The sequence below is a fragment of the Rhinolophus sinicus genome, linkage group LG05 (genome assembly GCF_036562045.2).
Source record: "Rhinolophus sinicus isolate RSC01 linkage group LG05, ASM3656204v1, whole genome shotgun sequence".
NCBI classification, from domain to species: Eukaryota; Metazoa; Chordata; class Mammalia; order Chiroptera; family Rhinolophidae; genus Rhinolophus; species Rhinolophus sinicus.
Genome location: NC_133755.1, coordinates 120,855,874 through 120,875,352, shown reverse-complemented (window position 1 = coordinate 120,875,352; position 19,479 = coordinate 120,855,874). Strand labels below are relative to the sequence as shown.

The window sequence follows — 19,479 nt, the reverse complement described above, 5'->3', positions numbered from 1 at the left end:
GAGGAGAGAAATTGAAAATCACTGGAGATGAACCAATATTAATGCTGGAGGATTTGGGATTATACCAGAGGAATGAATGGTGGAAGGTGAGATGGGAGAGACTAAACTAGAATTGGGGATGCAGCAAAAGGGTCTGAAACATCCAGGGGGTTGGCAGAAAACTTGAGGAAGAAAGAGGAGAGGGTGCTACAAAGACCGTGTTGGCTTCCAAACAGGAGAGGATGCTGAGTGAAGACAGTTGAACCAGACCCTGGTCTGCCGGGATTGGGTCTTCTCTGATTGCAGTGGTTTTCTCCACACCTCCTCACTCTCAGGACATACATAGTTAGGTTTTTCTTCACTGATTTTGGTCAAATTAATGTTTACAAAGTGGAAGCTCCACACGTAGGATGAGTTGTATTCCCTGTAAAAATGATGTGAACCACCTAATGTTTGCTCTGCCCTAACTGCCCCTCTCTACCTCCTTTACCTAGAAACCCTGCTCATCCTTCAGGAGGCAACTGAGGCTTCATGTAGAGAGTACCGTGGGTCTCCCATTGTAATCGCCTCTCCCTGTACCTTCTATTCATTTGTCCACCTTTTCCACCATATAGTGAGTTCCTCGAGGGCAGGAGTCATGCTTTTCTCTGTGGACCCAGTGTCTGAAAAATAGTATGTGCCTAACAAATGTTTGTTGAGTGCTTGAAATCTGTTGAATGCTAAGCTCTGCTCTCACATAAGTGATTTTGCTCAAACCTCAAGACAACACTATTAGATGATGCTGTTATTATCCCTAGTTTATTGATGAGGAAATTAAGTTTGGAGAACTTAAAAACTTAGTCAGAGTCATTCAGCCAATAATTAGCAGAACCTGAATTTAAACTCAGGCAAAGGCCTCTGACGTCAGAATCTAGTTTGTTAACCACTAAGCTTTCTTTCTTTTCTTCTCTCTCATACTTTCTCTAGACTGGGTGATGTATATAAATATAATGCAATTTTTATCTGGTTTTCCCTTTAAAAAAAGGAACCACTGACTTTAGGGCAAACTCTTTCTGGACATTTGCTGGATATCAGTCTAACTGATTGAAATAGGGGTTCTGCAAGCTGCTATGCCTGAATGAGAACTGTATCATCAGTGATGATGACTTCCCCAGGGACAAGGTCCAACTTGTCCCGGAAGTACATGGTGGATTCTGTAAGGCACTGTCCAAGACTGAAATCTCTACTACCACGGCCTCAGGAAAGAAGCCTCACAGTATAGGTGGCTTCAGGATAGAGCACTTTAAAGCAGTATTTTTTTAATCCTGATTTGCAATATGCTTCATCCTCATTTCATTGACCACCAGGGGTTGAAATAGAAAATGTATCACCTTAGAAATAACACTCTACAGGATTGGGTTGCTGTCCTCCAGAATGAGGTTTATAAATTGAATTAATGGCCAGTAGGTGGTGCTACTCTCCAGTAGCTAGACTATGTGAATTCCAGAACCAAGGGATGGAATATGATTAGCCCTTTTCACCACTGCACCCAGCTATCCACTTGCTAAATATGTGCTTTCCTATTTCCAAGAACTTAGGCTCTAGCGGTCTGGTTCCCAGAAAAGATGCTTCCACCATAAGACCCAGTAAAAGTTTCACTGAACTTGAGAGTTGTAACTACAGCTTATAACTTGAAGCTATAACTACAACCTGATGGCCTTGGGATCCTGGGTCCATCGGCCAACGGGCAAAGAAAGGAGTTACTATACTGGCGAGGGGAATGGGCCCTTATTACCATGAGAAGCAAGGGTAGCTGCTATACAATGGAGCCAGGGAAGAATCATTCTGGAAGCCATGGGATTCCCTGGGGCATCTCTTGCTGTACCTATGCTCAGTGATCACAATAAATGGACAAGCATAGCTTAACAAGGGCAAGATAACTAAGGGTTCAGGCCCCTGAGGATGAAATTATGAGACTGTGTGAACAACAGTGAAAGCAACCTAGACCAGTTTAAGAGCTGTCAGATGTTGAAGGACATCTGGAATGGGTGGTGGAAAATGGAGATGATAAATATCAACAGTAACCTTGAAACCAGCTCCAGCAATGGGAACTATAGCTGGGTTTGTTAACCTTGTTTTAACTTGGTACCAGTGGAAGTCATGAGCAGAGCTAAACAGTAGTGCAAGGAGGGGGCAGTGTCTTATGCACCACTCCGTACCCCTCAGCCTCCCCTGCCACTTACCCCAGTCACCACTGCAGAGCCAACTTCATGCAGGCAAAACCTGACAGTGCCCGACCTCTGGCCCATGGCTTAAACCTTTGGCCCTGTTTGGAACTTCTCTGTCGAAATCAAGGAGCCCATCTGGTGGAGCAGGTACAACTTGGGGAAGGGGGCAGGGGGACTAGTTAGCACCCTCTGGAGTGAACGCTTACCAGAAAAATTCTTCCCTCTTTCTCATCCCGGATAAACTATCTTCAGATGCATCTTTGTGGCTTCTTGGGTAAGAGACCCATAGAATCAAAGAGTCAGGTGCACTTAGCTGTGGCAAATTAGATAATAATGCATCCTTGCGTTGGCTGTCCCCTTTTCCCTGTCTCACTTCTCTTGTCCCTCACTCCTGCTCCCTGGAATTGCACTCCCTAAAAAAAATTAGCATATAACTCCCTTCTCTCAGGCTGGGCTTTCCAAGCATTAAGGCTAAAATATCTGCTAACACTTTTCTGGTTTCTCACCGAAGGAATAAAGAAACAAACTGTAAATAGTTTGAACCCCAGGCCCTGCCCATTGAGAGCTTCAGTGAGTATATCCAAGCACCCACTTAAGAAGAGCTGGTCTCTCTCAGTTTCACCTCATCTCTCTTTCTGTGCACAGATGCCTTTGCCACTCTCCTCCCTTCCTCCAGTCTCCCTGGGAAAGGGACCCCAGTATACACCAAGAACAAGATGGAATCCTGAGTGGCACACCATGAAGCCACCCGACAGAGAAATGAAGCCATTGTTAGAAAGGCCAAAGACGTAAAAACTCTTTCCCACATCCTATAACTACCCTTTTCATTTTCTTCTGCCAGTGCAGAACAAAAACTATGTGCCATGCCTTTCATTTGGAAGACCCCTTTAGTTCTAATGATTGAGTAGGGTCAGACTGGATTCCATAACAAAGGAAGCATAATTGACAATTTAAGCCAGCTCTTTCCTAGACTTTAAAGACAGGAGGCAAAAAGATTTCTGAAGTGTACTCACTCCTCAGGTCATCTCATATGGCAGGGAGTAGATAGAAATTATATGCAGTGAGCCAGAGCTAAGGATAAAGACTGTGCATTTTGCCCTAACCTCCCAGCTGCTCTCTATCTCAGAAATCTAAGCACTGCAGAGAAATCGGCATCTGAAAAATTATGATAGCAGCAGCACCAATCCCTTCAGTTGCTGTCAGGTCCCTCCCCATAGCCATCATTTATTCCTGAGTCATGGCAAGCAGATCCCACATAGCATTTCAGACACATCATTAGAGAAGCAGCAGGGCACAGGGGACAAAATATGGGCCTTGGAGTCAAACACTCGTAGGTTCAAATTTTAGCTCTGGCTCTCAGTACCTACGTAGCCGTGGGGCATATTTGCATTTTGCATTTGTAATTCCTTCACACTAATAAATGTTTCATTTCCAGCTCAGGAACCAAGCCTCCTCTACATAGAGATTTAATGCTACCATGTCTAGAAAAATCATTAAAAATGGGAATCAGGGGAGAAATACTATGCACATCCAATCTTGTCTAGCATCCTCAAACAGGATGACCAAGCTCTGTTATTATCATGTTTCTTCTAGAAGGTAAAGGCAAACCTCAACTCCAATGCTGTCTAAGTACTAAACAACACCTTCCTGTCTTCTTTCTTCATTGTCAACCTCCACGCTGGTCCTGATGCTTAAATAGCTTTTTTTCATCTTTTGTTAATCTAAAAATAAATGATCAGAAGTTAAATCTTTGGATGGTGACAAATTACCATGGTCCCTAACTTGGGAAAACTTGATTTTACCATCAACTTGGTAAATTTTAATTATTTAAAACCTATTAGGTTGGTGCAAAAGTACTTGCGTTTTTTGCAATTATTTTTAACCTTTTAAACCATAATTACTTTTGCACCAACCTAACAATAGTAGCCTAAATATGATGCCCGATGAGAATGGTATTAACACAACACTAAAGAATAGTGTATGATATACTGAAATGAAGAACAGTACTTGGACCAGAAAGATGTCAGAAATAGGTGTCTTTGATGCACATGCTCTCTCATTACACAAAATGCCATAGTAAAAACATCAACAAGGCCGGCCTGTTGGCTCAGGCAGTTAGAGCTCCATGCTCCTAACTCCAAAGGCTGCCGGTTCGATCCCACATGGACCAGTGGGCTCTCAACCACAAGGTTGCCGGTTCAACTCCTCGAATCCCGCAAGGGATGGTGGGCTCTGCCCCCTGCAACTAAGGTTGAACACGGCACCTTGAGCTGAGCTGCCTCCCAGGATGGCTCAGTTGGTTGGAGCGTGGGCTCTCAGCATGCACAGGCATGCACAAATTTCCAAATATTATCACACACAAAAAAAAGCTACATTGGAAAATTAAACCTCATCTGCACCTCCAAAACTGCCCTAATAATATCAATATGTCAGTATGGGGCTATTTGCAGTTATCCAGGTGTGCAATGACAGTTTTGGGGTTAGGGTAGTACAACTAAAGATTGACAGAACAGGACGATGATTTGGATATATTTTGGAGGATATAATGTTGCTTTTGGTACTCTCACCAGCTCTGGTAATCCTCATGTATCACCTTCCTTCTCTAGAGGTAGTCCAAGTTTCATCCATGTCAGATTGTACAGGAGTACTACCTGAGCCACCTGTTGCCTCCTGCAGGAAGGGTCTTCTAAGAACTACACTGACACACTCACCCAGTAAAACTTAGTCCTAGAGCTCATACATTACAACCCTTGGGCATCTGATGCTGAAATTCTCACTTCCTCATTCATGTTTTGTTCCAGCTGAGAATGTATTTCTGCCACCATCACTCCTTGTCTGTGTCTACTCCAGCAGTGTGGCACCATTCTGCTATCATTTGAAATGACACGGTACTTGCAAAAAATAGGATATGGGTCACATATTCTTTGATGTAAAGAGCACACACACACACACACACACACACACACACACACACACGGTCACTTGAAAACCTCATTCCTGATCCCTGGCTACTCGGTCAAACTCTCATCTTCTGAAATGTAGCTTAGATTAATAAGATATGACACATATCATCACAAGATGCTCTGGGGGTGCTGCTGAGAGCTGTTTCTCATGTGCATTAGAAAAGATGCATTTCAATCATCACAATAAAACTGCATTGCTTCCAAAAAATTAACAATTAATCAGAAGTAGCTGAAATAAAGACCCTGACAACTCAGCAATGAGACAGAAGCAATCCTGTGGGGGGGAGGGGGAGTACTTTTAAATTGTTTAAATGTGCTTGTCTAACATGTCACTAAAAGCTGTAATCTTCCATTTTCCATTAACAGCTCCATCAATTTTCCCTTAATGTTTTAAATTAACTGTCTTTTCTCAAACATGACACTGTTCAACATTTAAAGAAAATAGCCCCCCTTTTTCTATTCTGGATTTAGAAAACTGAATTCATTTTTCATTTTCATTTTTATAAAAGTTTATTCATGTTAGAAGTTGTCATGTTTCTTATCATTTGAAATTTCAGAGCACTGCCCAAAAATAAATGTACCGGTTCTTTTATAAATTCTATGATACCTGTGATGTTAGAATTAGAGCTGTGCCAAGCTGGGGAAAATTACATTCTTTTTATAAAATGCATAGTTTTTCTAAAATTCCACAAGCTGACCCTATTTTCATTTAACTGATTTCATCCTTGTACCATGCTCTATCTTTTCCTTCTGATAGTGACCCTCCTGGGAGAATGAGAGAAACACGGGGGAGTATATGATCACATCTCCAGCACCCTATATTGAACACAAACAATAATCTATTAAAAGGGATATGTGTTCCTTCACCCCATCCCAATTAGACTTGGCTAATGGATAAGGGAAATGTAGAGTTCACAGACCAGAGAATTTCCATATCCATCTACCAAGCAACCACTAGTAGTCATGTTGGGAAAGATTTCAGACATGCCCTATAAGCCCTACTGTGGCTGTTTTGTTTTGTTTTACTTTAGAATGTGTACTAATTCATTTCAGTTTAAAGAATGTTTACTGAGTATCTATTTATCCGGCATGTGCTTGGCACTGGGATGCAAAGACTAATTAAACATGGGCCATGCTCACAAAGAGCTCAAAATTCTATGGGGCAAATAAAGATCATGTTCAAATTATTATATTGTAATGCAATGATATTAGATAGTAGATGTTGCCTTATTTTATTTTTAAATTGTGGGAGTATGGCAGACTGATTAACTGTGGCTAATTTGGAAGGGGAGAGAGCACAAATTATTTTCATTGAACTGATCTTATTTTTATATCCTTGTTCTCTTACTGTAAAAGTGACATTACTGAACTTGAAGACTTCAAGAGACAGGTGAATTTGAATTGGGCATTGAATAATGAGAAAAGGTCTGTAACAGTCTGTGCCTCTCTCTCAAGCATGAAGTTAAAGACATGGACATAAACAAGATATTCAGAGAAATATTACACAAATAGCTTGCCTTCTATTATAACCTGTTTTTTGTGTTTTTAGCAAGTAATGAGGAACAAGGGAAAGGTACCTGTATTCAGATTGTGAATGATCTGATACACCATTTCAAGGATCGTAGATCCTAATCTCTTGCAATAGAAAATAATTGAAACATGTTAAACCACTATGTCATGATCAATCTTAAATGTTAGGAAGATTATTTTCACAGGATGCCTTGGTAGAGCATTGCTCTATTGTCTTCTAGCAACCAAAGTTGCCATTGGTAAATTCAGCGCCACACTAATTCCCAGCCCTTTCATGGTGACCTCTGCTTAGTTAGTTATCTGTGCCTTTCATGTGGGAAGCATACACAAAATGTTGGATGATTTTTGTCTGTCAGGTCTTATTTCTAACTAAGGCATGGAAAAGTAGATTGGAAACTCTAGTTACAAAGGCAAGGCTTTGGAAAGGCTTTGGAACACCTGTAGAATAAAGGGCACCAAACCATATTTCAATTGAATAATCTCCAAATATCAGTATCCTTCTAGGGCCAAGAAAGTTCTCTAGCCTTATCTAGTCTTCAGGTTAATGCTTGGCAACAAGTGACCTGGGAGCAAATCAAAGAACAGAGACTGGAAGTCTCACCATTCAGTATACAGACCCTCCCTTAACTCCCTTGAGTCCATCACTGCACCCCCAGCCTCCAATGTGCCTGGTGATTCCTTTGCATGGGAGAAGATATTTGCAAACAATGCTTCAATAAGGGACTAATATCCAAAATATATAAGGAACTCATACAACTCAACAATAAAAAGACAAACAGTCCAATTAAAAAATGGACAAAGGACATGAACAGAAACCTTTTCCAAAAAGATACACAAATGGCCAATAGATATATGAAAAAATGTTGATCTTCACTAGCTATTAGGGAAATGCAAATCAAAACCACAATGAGATATCACCTCATACCTGTTAGAATGGCTATCATCAACAAGACAAATAATAAAAAGTTTTGGAGAGACTGTGGAGAAAAAAGAATCCTTATACACTGTTGGTGGGAATGTAAATTGGTACAGCCACTATGGAAAACCGTATGGCGTTTCCTCAAAAAATTATGAATAGAATTACCAGATGAGCTAGCAATCCCTTTCCTAGGTATTTACCAAAAAAATCTGAAAACATTTATTCATAAAGATGTATGTGCTCTGATGATCACTGCAGCTTTGTTTACGGCGGCTAAGACATGGAAACAACCAAAGTATCCTTCGGTATGATCAGATAAAGAAGATGTGGTACATTTACACAATGGAGTATCACTCAGCCATAAAAAAGAATGAAATCTTACCATTTACAGCAACATGGATGGGCCTAGAGAATACTATGCTGAGTGAAATAAGTCAAACTGAGAAAGACAAATACCATATGATCTCACTTATGTGTGGAATCTAAAGAACAGAATAAACAAGCACACAAAACAGAAATAGACTCTGAGATATAGAGGGGGAAAAAATGATGGTTGCTAGATGGAAGTGGGGTAGAGATGGGAGAGAAAGTGAAAGGATTAGAAAGTGTAAATTAGTCACAACATAATCACGTGAATATGAACTACAGTATGGGGAATATAATCAATAATGTTGTAAAGATCATGTAAGGTGCCAGATGGGTACTGGGCTTATCAGGGGGATCATGTCATAGACTGTGTAGACGCCTGACCACTGTGCTACATACCTGAAGCTGAAGTACAATAATATTGAATGTCAACTATAATTAAATATATATATATAAATATATATATATATATGGGATGTGGAGTACAGCATAGAGAATATAGTCAATGGCATTTTAACAGCTATATACGACGTTAGAAGGGTAGTAGACGGGGGAGTTATCACTTTGTGAGGGGTGTAAAGGTCTAACTATTACATTGTTTTGTACACCTAAAACCAATATTTTAACAAAAGACTAAAAAATAAATAATAAGATATGGTATATATACACAATAGAATACTACTCTGCCAAAAGGAAAAATGAAATACTGCCATTTGTGACAATATGGACGGACCTTGAGATTATTATGCATAAGTCAGAAAAAGTCAAGAGCCACATGTTTTCACTCGTATGTGGGATATAAAACTGAGAGCAACAAAGGAACAAGACAAATTAGGAAACAAAAACTAATAGACACAAACAGCTTAGTGTTTACCAGAGGGTAAGGAGGGAAGGGGGAGGGTAGAAGAGGGTGATGGAAGGAGAACTGACTCTGGGTAGTGAGCACACAATGTGATATATAGTATAGATGATGTATTATGGAATTGTACACTTGAAACCTATGTAATTTTACTAACAATTGTCACCCCAATAAATTTAATTTTAAAAAGAAAATAAGGAATGGGTAAATTGATTACTTGGGCTGCCTGTAGATTTATCTAGACTGTATGATGGTTTCTACTTTAAACAATAAATTTCAAATAGTTAGACAAGATCAAGGATAAGGCCTAAAAATTGGTTTCACTGTTTGGCTCATTAAAACATTTGTCCACCCCTCAATTTGTTTTGTGAGCCAGGAAAAGATGAAGAGTTCAGGGTTTCCATAGTGACTTTTTAGTTTTGATATCAATTATAGTCATTAACCACTCTGGAAAATGGTCTGAGTGGTAACTTGTTAAAGAACATTTCTTCCTTTCTCTGGAGTCAGAGTGACTGGTCTAGTCGCCCACTAAAATTTGTCATCTCATATTCCACCACTGCAGTCCTGTGTGCCCTTGTGAAGCATGTTTAGCTGCTTAGTTTCTCTCATTTTAGATAATTTCAAACATTTGACAGAGGGCATTTGTGTCCTTTCTGTCATATTTTATAAAGCAAAAAAATGTCTTCCTGAATTCTGTTAAATTATACAGTTTTTCATTCCATTATGATTTTGGAACTGAGTAACAATATGAACACTTTTTTCACAAAATCTTGAATGTCCATCAATCTCTTTGAACAGCATATGAACAGCTCCTTAATTTGTTGTTTTACCCTTGCAACACCATAAAAAGCTGTATCCACAGATAAATGTAAATTTCCCTTCTAGTACAGATGAAGTGTAGTTAGAAGTATTTTGCATGTATTTTGCATTTGTGCATGTATAAAGTTAGTATTTGAAAATAATACTTGATTTGGAAGCAAAAAAATTGGAAAAACATGAAATATGTGAATAAAATTTATTTGAAATATGATTTGCATCAACCACAGCATTAAATAACAAGCTGTCTAATATTGTTAATTTGGGATGTTTTCTCAAGAATGAAAAATGCCTTAATCACAACATATTACTTCCACCGAGACCATCACCTGACACTGGTATGGATTTATCAAATGATTGTTAACATTTGTTGGGTGCTTACTATGTTCCAGATGTTGTTTTAAGTGCTTTACATACATTAAGTTACACATGCGAATGCTATGAGGCAGGCACTGTCATTCCTATTCCCATTTTACAGATAATTAGAAATATGAAGTCTGGCTCCAGAGTCCATGCTCTTCAACACTCAAATATAGCATTTCATAAAATAATTGCAAACTATGATTAAAACCTATAGTCATAAAAGAGAGCAAAGCTTGCAGACCCACCCCAAATCTAACCTAAGTGTTAGAATTTGAGGGGACCCAATAAATATCACCTCCATTCCCTAAATTTTTCACCAGTTGAGATATAAAATGAAAGTGTAAGGCGAATGGGAGGAGGGGTAATGTATTATCTGTATTACTAGTACAGGTGATATGGAAGGATGTGGCTTCCATATGTACGGACAGCCTCAGAATGAGGCAGGATTACATAGGTGTCACCAGGAGTGTCCATGTATGGTGCCTGCATCCATAAAACTCCATGAGTGGTACCTGCTTCTGTAAAACCCATGTATGATTCAGCCATCTGTAAATCTCTATGTATGGTTCCCACATCTGTAGTCTGGAGGAGCAGATCAGGACACAGGATCCCAAGATGAAGAAAGAGAAGAAGGGTCTGGTTTACAGTTTTCTAAGTTTTCCCTTCCAAACTCAGCAATCAAAGATACTCCTTCTCCTATATTATTTGGGTCAGTCATGCAGAGTTTAATAATATAACTCAGTTCCGATCCCAGTGTTTTTCAGTTTTAAGATCTGTTATCTCAGACTCTCCCTATAAGTACAGTTTATGAGATTCTCAACAAAAGAATGTAGGCTTCCTTCTTATCATTAGTTGTGAAAACATATTCTTCCAATTGCTACAAACACCACCATGGTTAGCATGTCTGTGCTCCATGGTGTAGCGTCTATGCCCTTGCTCCCTTTGAGCAGCATTTTCCCCAGTGAGAGCTGATACTGGCAATGTTCCTCTCAGGTGCCTCGGCAATCTAACCGCCTCCTTCAAGAGGTGTTCTCTTGTGGCCTGGCAAAGTAGAATCAACATAGAATTTGGAATTTGGAGTTCTGAATTAAGTTCCACCTGTGCAAATGTCTAAGCATACCTTGAAAATGCTGTATGGCCTTCCTGAATCTTACATTCCTCGTGAGTACAGTGTGGATAATAATAATAAAAAACAAATCTTGAGGGATAACCCTTACAGGATCAGATGAAATAATAAATTTTGGAAAGTGAGAAGCACCATATAAATATGTCATCATTACCTAGCCCTGAATAACACTAATAATTATTATTGATATTATTGTAATTGAATTCATAATATGATTCAATTCAGTATTGCCAAATTGAGGCATACTCTTGGCCATATCACATTTCTAAAATACAACTGCATCTGGAAATATTATTTACTATTAGAAATGAAAATAACAGTAAGTCTATAAAAGTTGTGTTGGCCAACACACCCTAAATAATTAATTTGAAGTTGTTAGTTCTTAAACCTTACTCATTTGAAACACTGTGTGACATCTAAAGAAAGTGGTTTTGTAAAGCCCAGTATACCTAAGGCTTTGTACATGTGGATTTCTGTAAAAGATGGACATAGCATAATTTGTCTTTTCATATATTCAAGTATATTTTATGTAAGAAGTAGTCACTCCTATCTACATCCTGTCCTGAAAAGTATGCTCTAAACCTTCCTTCACCATTTTTATTGCTGTCTGCAAGAAGTCATTAAATTTGTGAACATTAAAGGGTGCTACAGGGAAGTTAAAACAATGCTTCCGGCATGATCTGCTCATCATGAGCTGTAATGACAATAAGATTTCCTTTCTTGAGACATTTATATTTCTATTAATGTAACTAGAGTATATTAGCTTATTTATATATATCTCCCACTATTGACTTGTATAAAGCTTAATGTCAACTAAAAATCTTTTTCCAGGTACTACTTTTAAGTCGCAGATCTACCATTTTGCTCCTGTGCTGTTGGAGGCAAGTGAGGCATGGGTTTGTTTTGCTTTGTTTTTTTCTTAGACCTAACTAAAGTCCTTTATATTTATTTTTATTAAATTTCACCCATAACTTCTGTCTGTCTGATTTACTACTGAATCCCCACCCCCATTTCTTGGCATATAATAGGCATCTGGTACATTTTTTTAAATAAATGCTTAAATAAATAAATCTGCTCCATTGTCCCAGTCTACTAAGATATTTTTTGATTCTGGTTATAGTAGCCAATGTATTACCTTTTGCTTCTAAGTTATGTCATCCACAAATCTGATCAATATTCTCTCTACATTCTCACTGAAGTAACTAATAAAAAATAAAAAACTCCATCACTACCTGGTCAAGGACAGAATCCTCAGGTGCATTCTTAGAGACCTCCCTCCAGGTCAATGTAGGCCCATCAATTAGCAGACAGAAATGAGAGAAATGAATTGCCCTTTGAGAGTTATACCACAAATCAATACCTACATGCAGAGCAGAGACAGCAATGTCACCTTAAAAAGAAGAAATGCACCCAGGCCTGTAGGATGTGCCTGAAACCTGATCAAAGCTACTACTTTATCTTAAGAATGTATCAGTCAGAAGTGAATTGGAGGAAAGGGCAACAGTATTGACAATAATATCCAGTCTTTGTCCAGGGAGCAGGACCCAGTCAAACCAACTACAGGATGTATGCTTTGGAGAGGGACAATACCAGGCTTTGAGATCTTAATGCCATTAAATATTGGAACCATTTAACTAAGTTCCCCCGCTCTGATTCCGTCATCACTAGGCCACCTGCCCCACCACCTGCTCATCGTGTGAATTTGAGTAACTCATACGAACATTCCTTTGTTTCCCCATCTGTAAAATAGACATACTCATCATATGTACTTCATGGGGTTGTTTGAGTATCAAATGGTGTAAATATACATGAAACAACCCTTTAGGAAATGTTAGTTATTGAAGGGAGAGTAGGTGTGGGTTATACCTACAGGAGAGTCCAAAATTAATAATTGGTAGGAGAGCTTTGTTCACATGTAGTACATTCCTCTCGCTGGAACTGGGATGCAGGAAACACCCCATTTAGGAGTTTCTTAGCCTGCATATTTGAGATCTGAGAACCCAGTGAATAAGGTCTTTGTGGCAGCCTCTGACCTTACTGGGCACCTTTCTTTGCAAATTCTACAGCGTATAGGTTTTAACTTATTCACATCAATTATTAAAATTAATAATATATTAATTATATGTACGGGCTTATTTTGTTTTCTGACTTTATTTCTTACTACATTTTCATTTTGTCTTTTGCCATATAAACCACAATTTCCTAGTTTGTTTTTATCTTTGAATGATTTAAAATATAAATGATACTGTTTTTAACTTACACTAGATTATTTGGGGTGGGCGGTCATGTAGGAAGCAAGGCCTGATGTTGGCCAGCAAACAGGACGGAAGCTTCTCTGTGGTGCCCACTGTCATCTGCTTATTGGTAGAACCCCAGGTGCAGCCTTTCATCTTCTTCTTGCACAAATAGTGCAGGATAAACAAGAATCCCCAGAATGCTTTCAACCCTCATCTCTGCCTGGTGCTGGCCTTTCATCCCAACTGCTACGCTTTCTGCTTCCCCATTAACCATATTTCATTATTAGGCTAAGGTCTCCAAAGAAATATAGAAAGAGAAGAGGAAGGCAGGGAGAAAAAAGCATGGAATGTCCCTGGCCACCACGAAAAAGCAACCTGTAGGAAGGGGTAAATTCCTTCCAAGCCTACAAAGGCACTATATCTTTGAGGCAAGAACACAAAAACACTCTGCCATCTTCCTGATTTCTACTACTTCACCCTAGATCTGCTTCAAGGGGTAGAAATACTTCTGGAGGCCTGATAGATTATCAGTCATATACCCAGTCTCCAGCATGGCTAGATTTTCACTTTTCCTCATTGCATGAGTATTACTACAGGAAAACAAGCAAGGAAGAAAATCGGGCACATTTAGTCAGTTGTCAAATTCCTCTCTGCCATCTGCTATTTCTGAGGACATTGTATTGTGAAAACAAAGTAGTTTCTGTATTGTTCTATAAACTGATAAAAAGCAACATGACATAGTGGTCCAAAATCTATGTTTTTTAATCACACAGGAACTGGCTCAAATTCTAGACATTGAGACATGTGACCTCCAGCAATTCATGTTATGTCCGTAAGTTTCAGGTCTCCCTTCTGTGAAGTGGACCTAACAATGCCTAAGTCACAATATCATTGTAAGTAATAGAGAGAACACGTAAAAGAGGTTTAGCCTTAAAAGTCACTCAAAAAACAATATTTATGATGGTTCCTCCAAAATACTGTGAGTAGTTTAGGAGTTCCCCCGCACCCTCTCTCTAGTCAGCAAGAGATCTGGGAAAGACGTAGGGTAAACAGAGCCCAGCCCTCTTGCTCCCACTTCAATCAGAGTAGCTCCGCTTCCATCTGTTCTGCTTCTATATGATGTTTCTTCTAAACAAAAGGTCTCTTTGGTGAAGACAAATTTTAAAATCACAATTGAATAATACAATGACTTAAAAAGACTGGGAAACCAATAAATGTCTAGGCTTTAATATTTGCAAAACAGGCTTCCATTCATCCTGGTGGTGTCTTCTGACAGCCCTTTAGCCACCAAGGAAAGAATGACTCCCTTCTTCCCCAAGTCCTGGGCAGTTAGCTGTTAAGCCCAGAGTCCATAAACCAGTTACTCCATCATTTTATTATTTATATTTAATGTTTTAAATTTATATTTTCCAAGAAATTTTGAAAAATATATAAAATGAGGAAAATATTTTAAGATTGCTGATCTCACCATCGAGACATAATCAACATAATGTGTTTCTAACAAGGCTTTATGCATAGATTTTTATTTTACCTTTTTTAACTGAACTGTGCCTGTACATGTTATACAACTTTTTTACTCTGTTGTTGTATATAGCATCATAAATATTCTTCTGTATTCCTATATTCTCTTTTAAATGGTGATGTAATATTTCATCCAAAGGGTATGCTATAGTTTACTTCGCCTTGCCCCTATATTTAAAACATTGAGATTGCGTCTAACTTTCTTACATTGTAAATAACATTAAAATGAATACCATGACACATGGAACATTCAAAAAATATTGCTTAGAGAGATTTATTTTATATAAACTCATGAAAGTGAAATCACTGAGTTCCATGGGTAGCGGGAGTGGAGAGCGGACCCCAGAGAGCACTGAGAAGTCACACCGCCGCTGGTGGCCAAGTTACCATCACACGCGGAAGGAGCCACTGCTGCCGTAGCCAGTCCCAGTCGCAGGAGCAGCGAGGCCCAGACCCAGCAGCAGCCCGCAGCCCCCACACTCAGCGCTGCTGACACCAAACCCAGCACCACGGCCAGAGGCACAGGGAGTGATGGCTCAGGTGGCCTCAGATCAGCGAGCCTGCCTGTGGGGACAAGAGGTCATAGCAGCGAAGGCTTTGGGAACAGTAAAATGGTTTGATGTAAGAAACAGATACGGTTCCATCAACAAGAATGACACCGAGGAAGATGTATTTGTACACCAGATGCCATAAAAGAGAGCAACCCCTGGAAGTACCTTCACAGTGTAGGAGATGGAGAGACTGTGGAGTTTGATGTTGTTGAAGGAGAAAAGATACGGAAACAACAAATGTTACAGGCCCTGGTGGAGTTCCAGTTTAGGTAGTAAATATGCAGCAGACGGTAACCATGAAAGATGCTACTATCCATGTCGCAGGGTCTCCATGCAATTACCAGCAGAATTACCAGAATAGTGAGAGGGAGGTGGGGGGGGGGGGAACATGAGGGATCTGAGAGCGTTCCCGAAGGCCAGGCCCAAGTGACTGTTCCCCCCCTTACTACACACGACACCCTATGGTCGTGGGCCCCAGTATTTCAACCCTCCTGTGCAAGGAGAAGTGATGGAGGGAGCTGACAACCAGGGTGCAGAACAGGTAGACCAGTGAGACACCACATGTATCAGGGCTATATTTGCAGACCACAATTCCACAGGGGCTCCCCTCGCCAAAGAACCTAGAAAGGACAGCAACGAAGAAGATAAGGAAAATAAAAGAGACACAAGGTCAGAAGCCACCTCAACGTTGGTATCACGATAACTTCAATTATCCACACAGATGCCCAGAAAACCCTAAACCACAGCCGATCCACCAGCTGAGAATTCCTCTGCTCTCCAGGCTGAGCAGGGCTGGGCTGAGTGCTTGTGGGCTTACCATCTCTACCATTATCCGGTTTAGTCATCCAACAAGAAGAAATGCATATGAAATTCCACAATAAGAAATGAATTTAAAAATGGAGCTAAAGACCTTAAGTGCTTGCTGTTTGCCCATTGACCAGATAACTAGACCGGTCTGCATTGTCTATGCAGCATGGGGTGTTTATTATTTTTACCTCAAGACATCACTTTTTGATAATGACAACCTCTTTAAGAAAAAAGAAAGAAATCCTGGTTTTTCTCAATATACTTTTAAAGCTTTTTAAATTGTTTCATACTTAATCAAATTGAGATTTTTAAATTTTAATAAAAGCTTACAAGTTGATTTTTTTCCAGAAAAGTCAACAAACTGCAAACACCTGTTAATGAAGATCTTAAATAATAAAAACGTGAAATCACTGTATCAAATAATCTGAACAATTCAAAGATACTGATATATATATTGCTTTCTAAAAGACTTATACAAATTTATACTATCATTCTCATAGTGTTCCTGCACCTTTTCTTGCCCTGACTCGCTTTGCTAGCCCGTAATATTATATCTGCTTAAGACCAGAAAGTAAAGCCCAGAAAGAAGAGAAAAAAATACAAACTACCTTACAAATTTTGTTTACATTTGTAATGATACCAACTTTTATAAGCTAAAATTAGGTAAAATAAATAAGCGTAAATGGAATGTGATAACATTGTTGGGGATTTAATTCTAGCTTCTCCCAGTAAAAAGCTAATAAAGATTTATCTACAGCTTAAAGTAGCCTAAGTGGGTCAAGGAAAATGACTATACATATTGCCTTCCCTGCAAACCAGTGCTTTATAATCTCTTATCATTTTTCTGCATTGGAGCCTGATGAAAAAAAATTGGTTTATACAATTGGATACTCATAAGATTAATGTGTATTAACATTTACTTTGATCCCAAGGTTATGCTTTCAAGGTTACACCTGTAAAGCCGTGAAGGAGTTCTGCTGGTTTGCACAGTAGCGTATGAGCTACCAGCAATAACGATCGAAAAACGTGTTAAGGAACATTGCCACATTATTCTTTATTTCTAATGGAAGGTAGATATTTTCTAATTTTCTTCAGAACAAAGACTTGAGCCTAGTTGGCAGTTAATTGCCATAAAGGAGTAATAAAAGTGCATTTCATTCCAGAATCCTCCTCCCCACAATGACAATACTCAAACAAATCAGAACTTTTTCTACCCAAACTAGTCAGGTAGAAGAAAAAAAAACAAAAACAAAAAACTGTACCTTAAAGGAAATGTGTACAACAGCAGACCCAAGCTTCCTGCCCAAATACTAGTGAGAAAGATGATACCAGACATGAACAACAGCCAAAATCTCAGCCATTTTGCCAACAATTTTCAGCGACCTCTCAAGGACAATTCCTCTTAAATCATTTAATTTAAATCAAAGCTACCTTTGAGGCCAGCGTTTGTAGGACAGATAATGATATTACACAAATTTCTATTGGGTATTTTTAACTCTAAAAAGGTTAAGAATTGCCACTTTATGTCTCGAATTGTAAATTAAATTGGGAAATGTGGAAGATCAGGAAGAAAATCATTTTCATACCCCTATGTTTGTTCAGAGTACAAATTAATATAATTTATACTCTGTCCCCAATTTCGTGTAAGTCAATAGTTTCCAATTTTGTCCAAACTTTTAGTCAATCAAGCAGTAAAATAGACTCTTCACCCATCATCTTTTAAAGGAGCTAAAGACAATGAAATGTTCTGAAGTTAGACCATCAAAAGCAAAGAGACAGGAAAGAAAGAGCTTGGGTCATTCACAAACTGAATGATCAGACTTAGAATGACAGAGGTAAGACCAATTTTAGCTTTCTCTTACATCCTCCTTTCTCTTCCTTTGATTAGTGATGATTTTGGAATCTTGTTCAGTCCCATTTAAAAGGATATAAATGCTATAAAAGACACTTTCCAAAAAACTCATGTAAAATGAGCTAAAGTCATCACTGCAGTGGTTCAGAGCTTTTAATTCATGCATTAGAGTCACCTGGGGAGCCTTTGAAAACAATGTCCCAGGCCAATTGAATCAAAATCTCTGGGAGTATGGCCTGGCCATTAGCATTTTAAGCTCCCTCAGCATAGAGCTGTGCAGCCAGACTTGGAATCACTGCATTCCTGTGGCAAAAAATAACAACCTCACAACACCCTGATGGGTCACAGTTGTTTATGTACAGATTGAAAAAAAAAAGTGATATTTATAAAACCATAGAATTCTAAGAGTCGAAAGGGGACTTACAGAAAACCTAATTTCATTGCCTCCTTTTAAGTGTTAGCAGGAGGTCATCTTTCCTTTAACATGCAAATTCCAATGACTTTTGAACCAGCCACGCAGTTTGAAGTTCAATTTACCAAATCTGTTATATAAAGAATTCTCTTTTAACAGATATTTGTGGAAATCCTCAGATAATGCACACACCTTCCTTAACACCGTTCATACTTTCTCCAACTCCCTTTCCACCTCAGCGAGTCATTTATCTCCTTACTGCTTGTCCTGATGCCCCTACAGGTCACTCACTGCTCAGTCCCCTCCAATAACCACTATTGTTTTAGAAAGACACGGCCCCTCGCCCCCCCCCCACCCCCACAAAACCTTTGTCTTTATTTTCTCTACCTGAAACTTTCAGCACAATTTCAGGGATGATTTGGACTTAAAGGAAAACTACAACCAAAACGAGCCTATAACTGCTACTTGAGAGGACCACCACCGTCAGGAGCCCAGCATCTTCCTATCCAGTCACTTCCTTCCGTCTCTTCCTTCTCCCCAAGTGTCCTGTGTCATCTCCTGGCACAGGAGAATCACGGTTCTCAGGCACCAGCCCCTGTCCACACTGGCTGATGATCGTAGTCTGGGTCATTGTTCCTCGCCATCCACGCCCTCTCCCCTGGTCTACAAAGTCCCTTTAGTTCTGCCAGGCCTTGCTCATGTACTTTTGTGTCCTGTTAGATGTTTTCCAGCCACTTGGCAGACGGGGGAATACCTCCAGCCCTCTGGTCCAGACATTCCAGGCAGTGCCTCATTCTGCTGATACCTTGGAGGGAATATCTAGGGCCTTATTTGTTTTTTTCAGAGCCACATCCAGAAATCAAGCACCTTCCCCTCTGATCTCAGATCACCGAATTTACATAGAGTTGGCCCAAAGCTGGAGGCAGAGAGAGGGCACAGGGAACTCATCACCAGTTTATTCTTCATCTCCT

At 39.4% G+C, this 19,479-nt stretch overlaps 1 pseudogene; it reads left to right on the top strand.

Moving 5' to 3' along the window:
• The first annotated feature begins 2,228 nt into the window (after positions 1–2,228).
• Positions 2,229–16,278, top strand: LOC109453496 (Y-box-binding protein 1; annotated as a pseudogene).
• Positions 16,279–19,479: the final 3,201 nt, after the last annotated feature.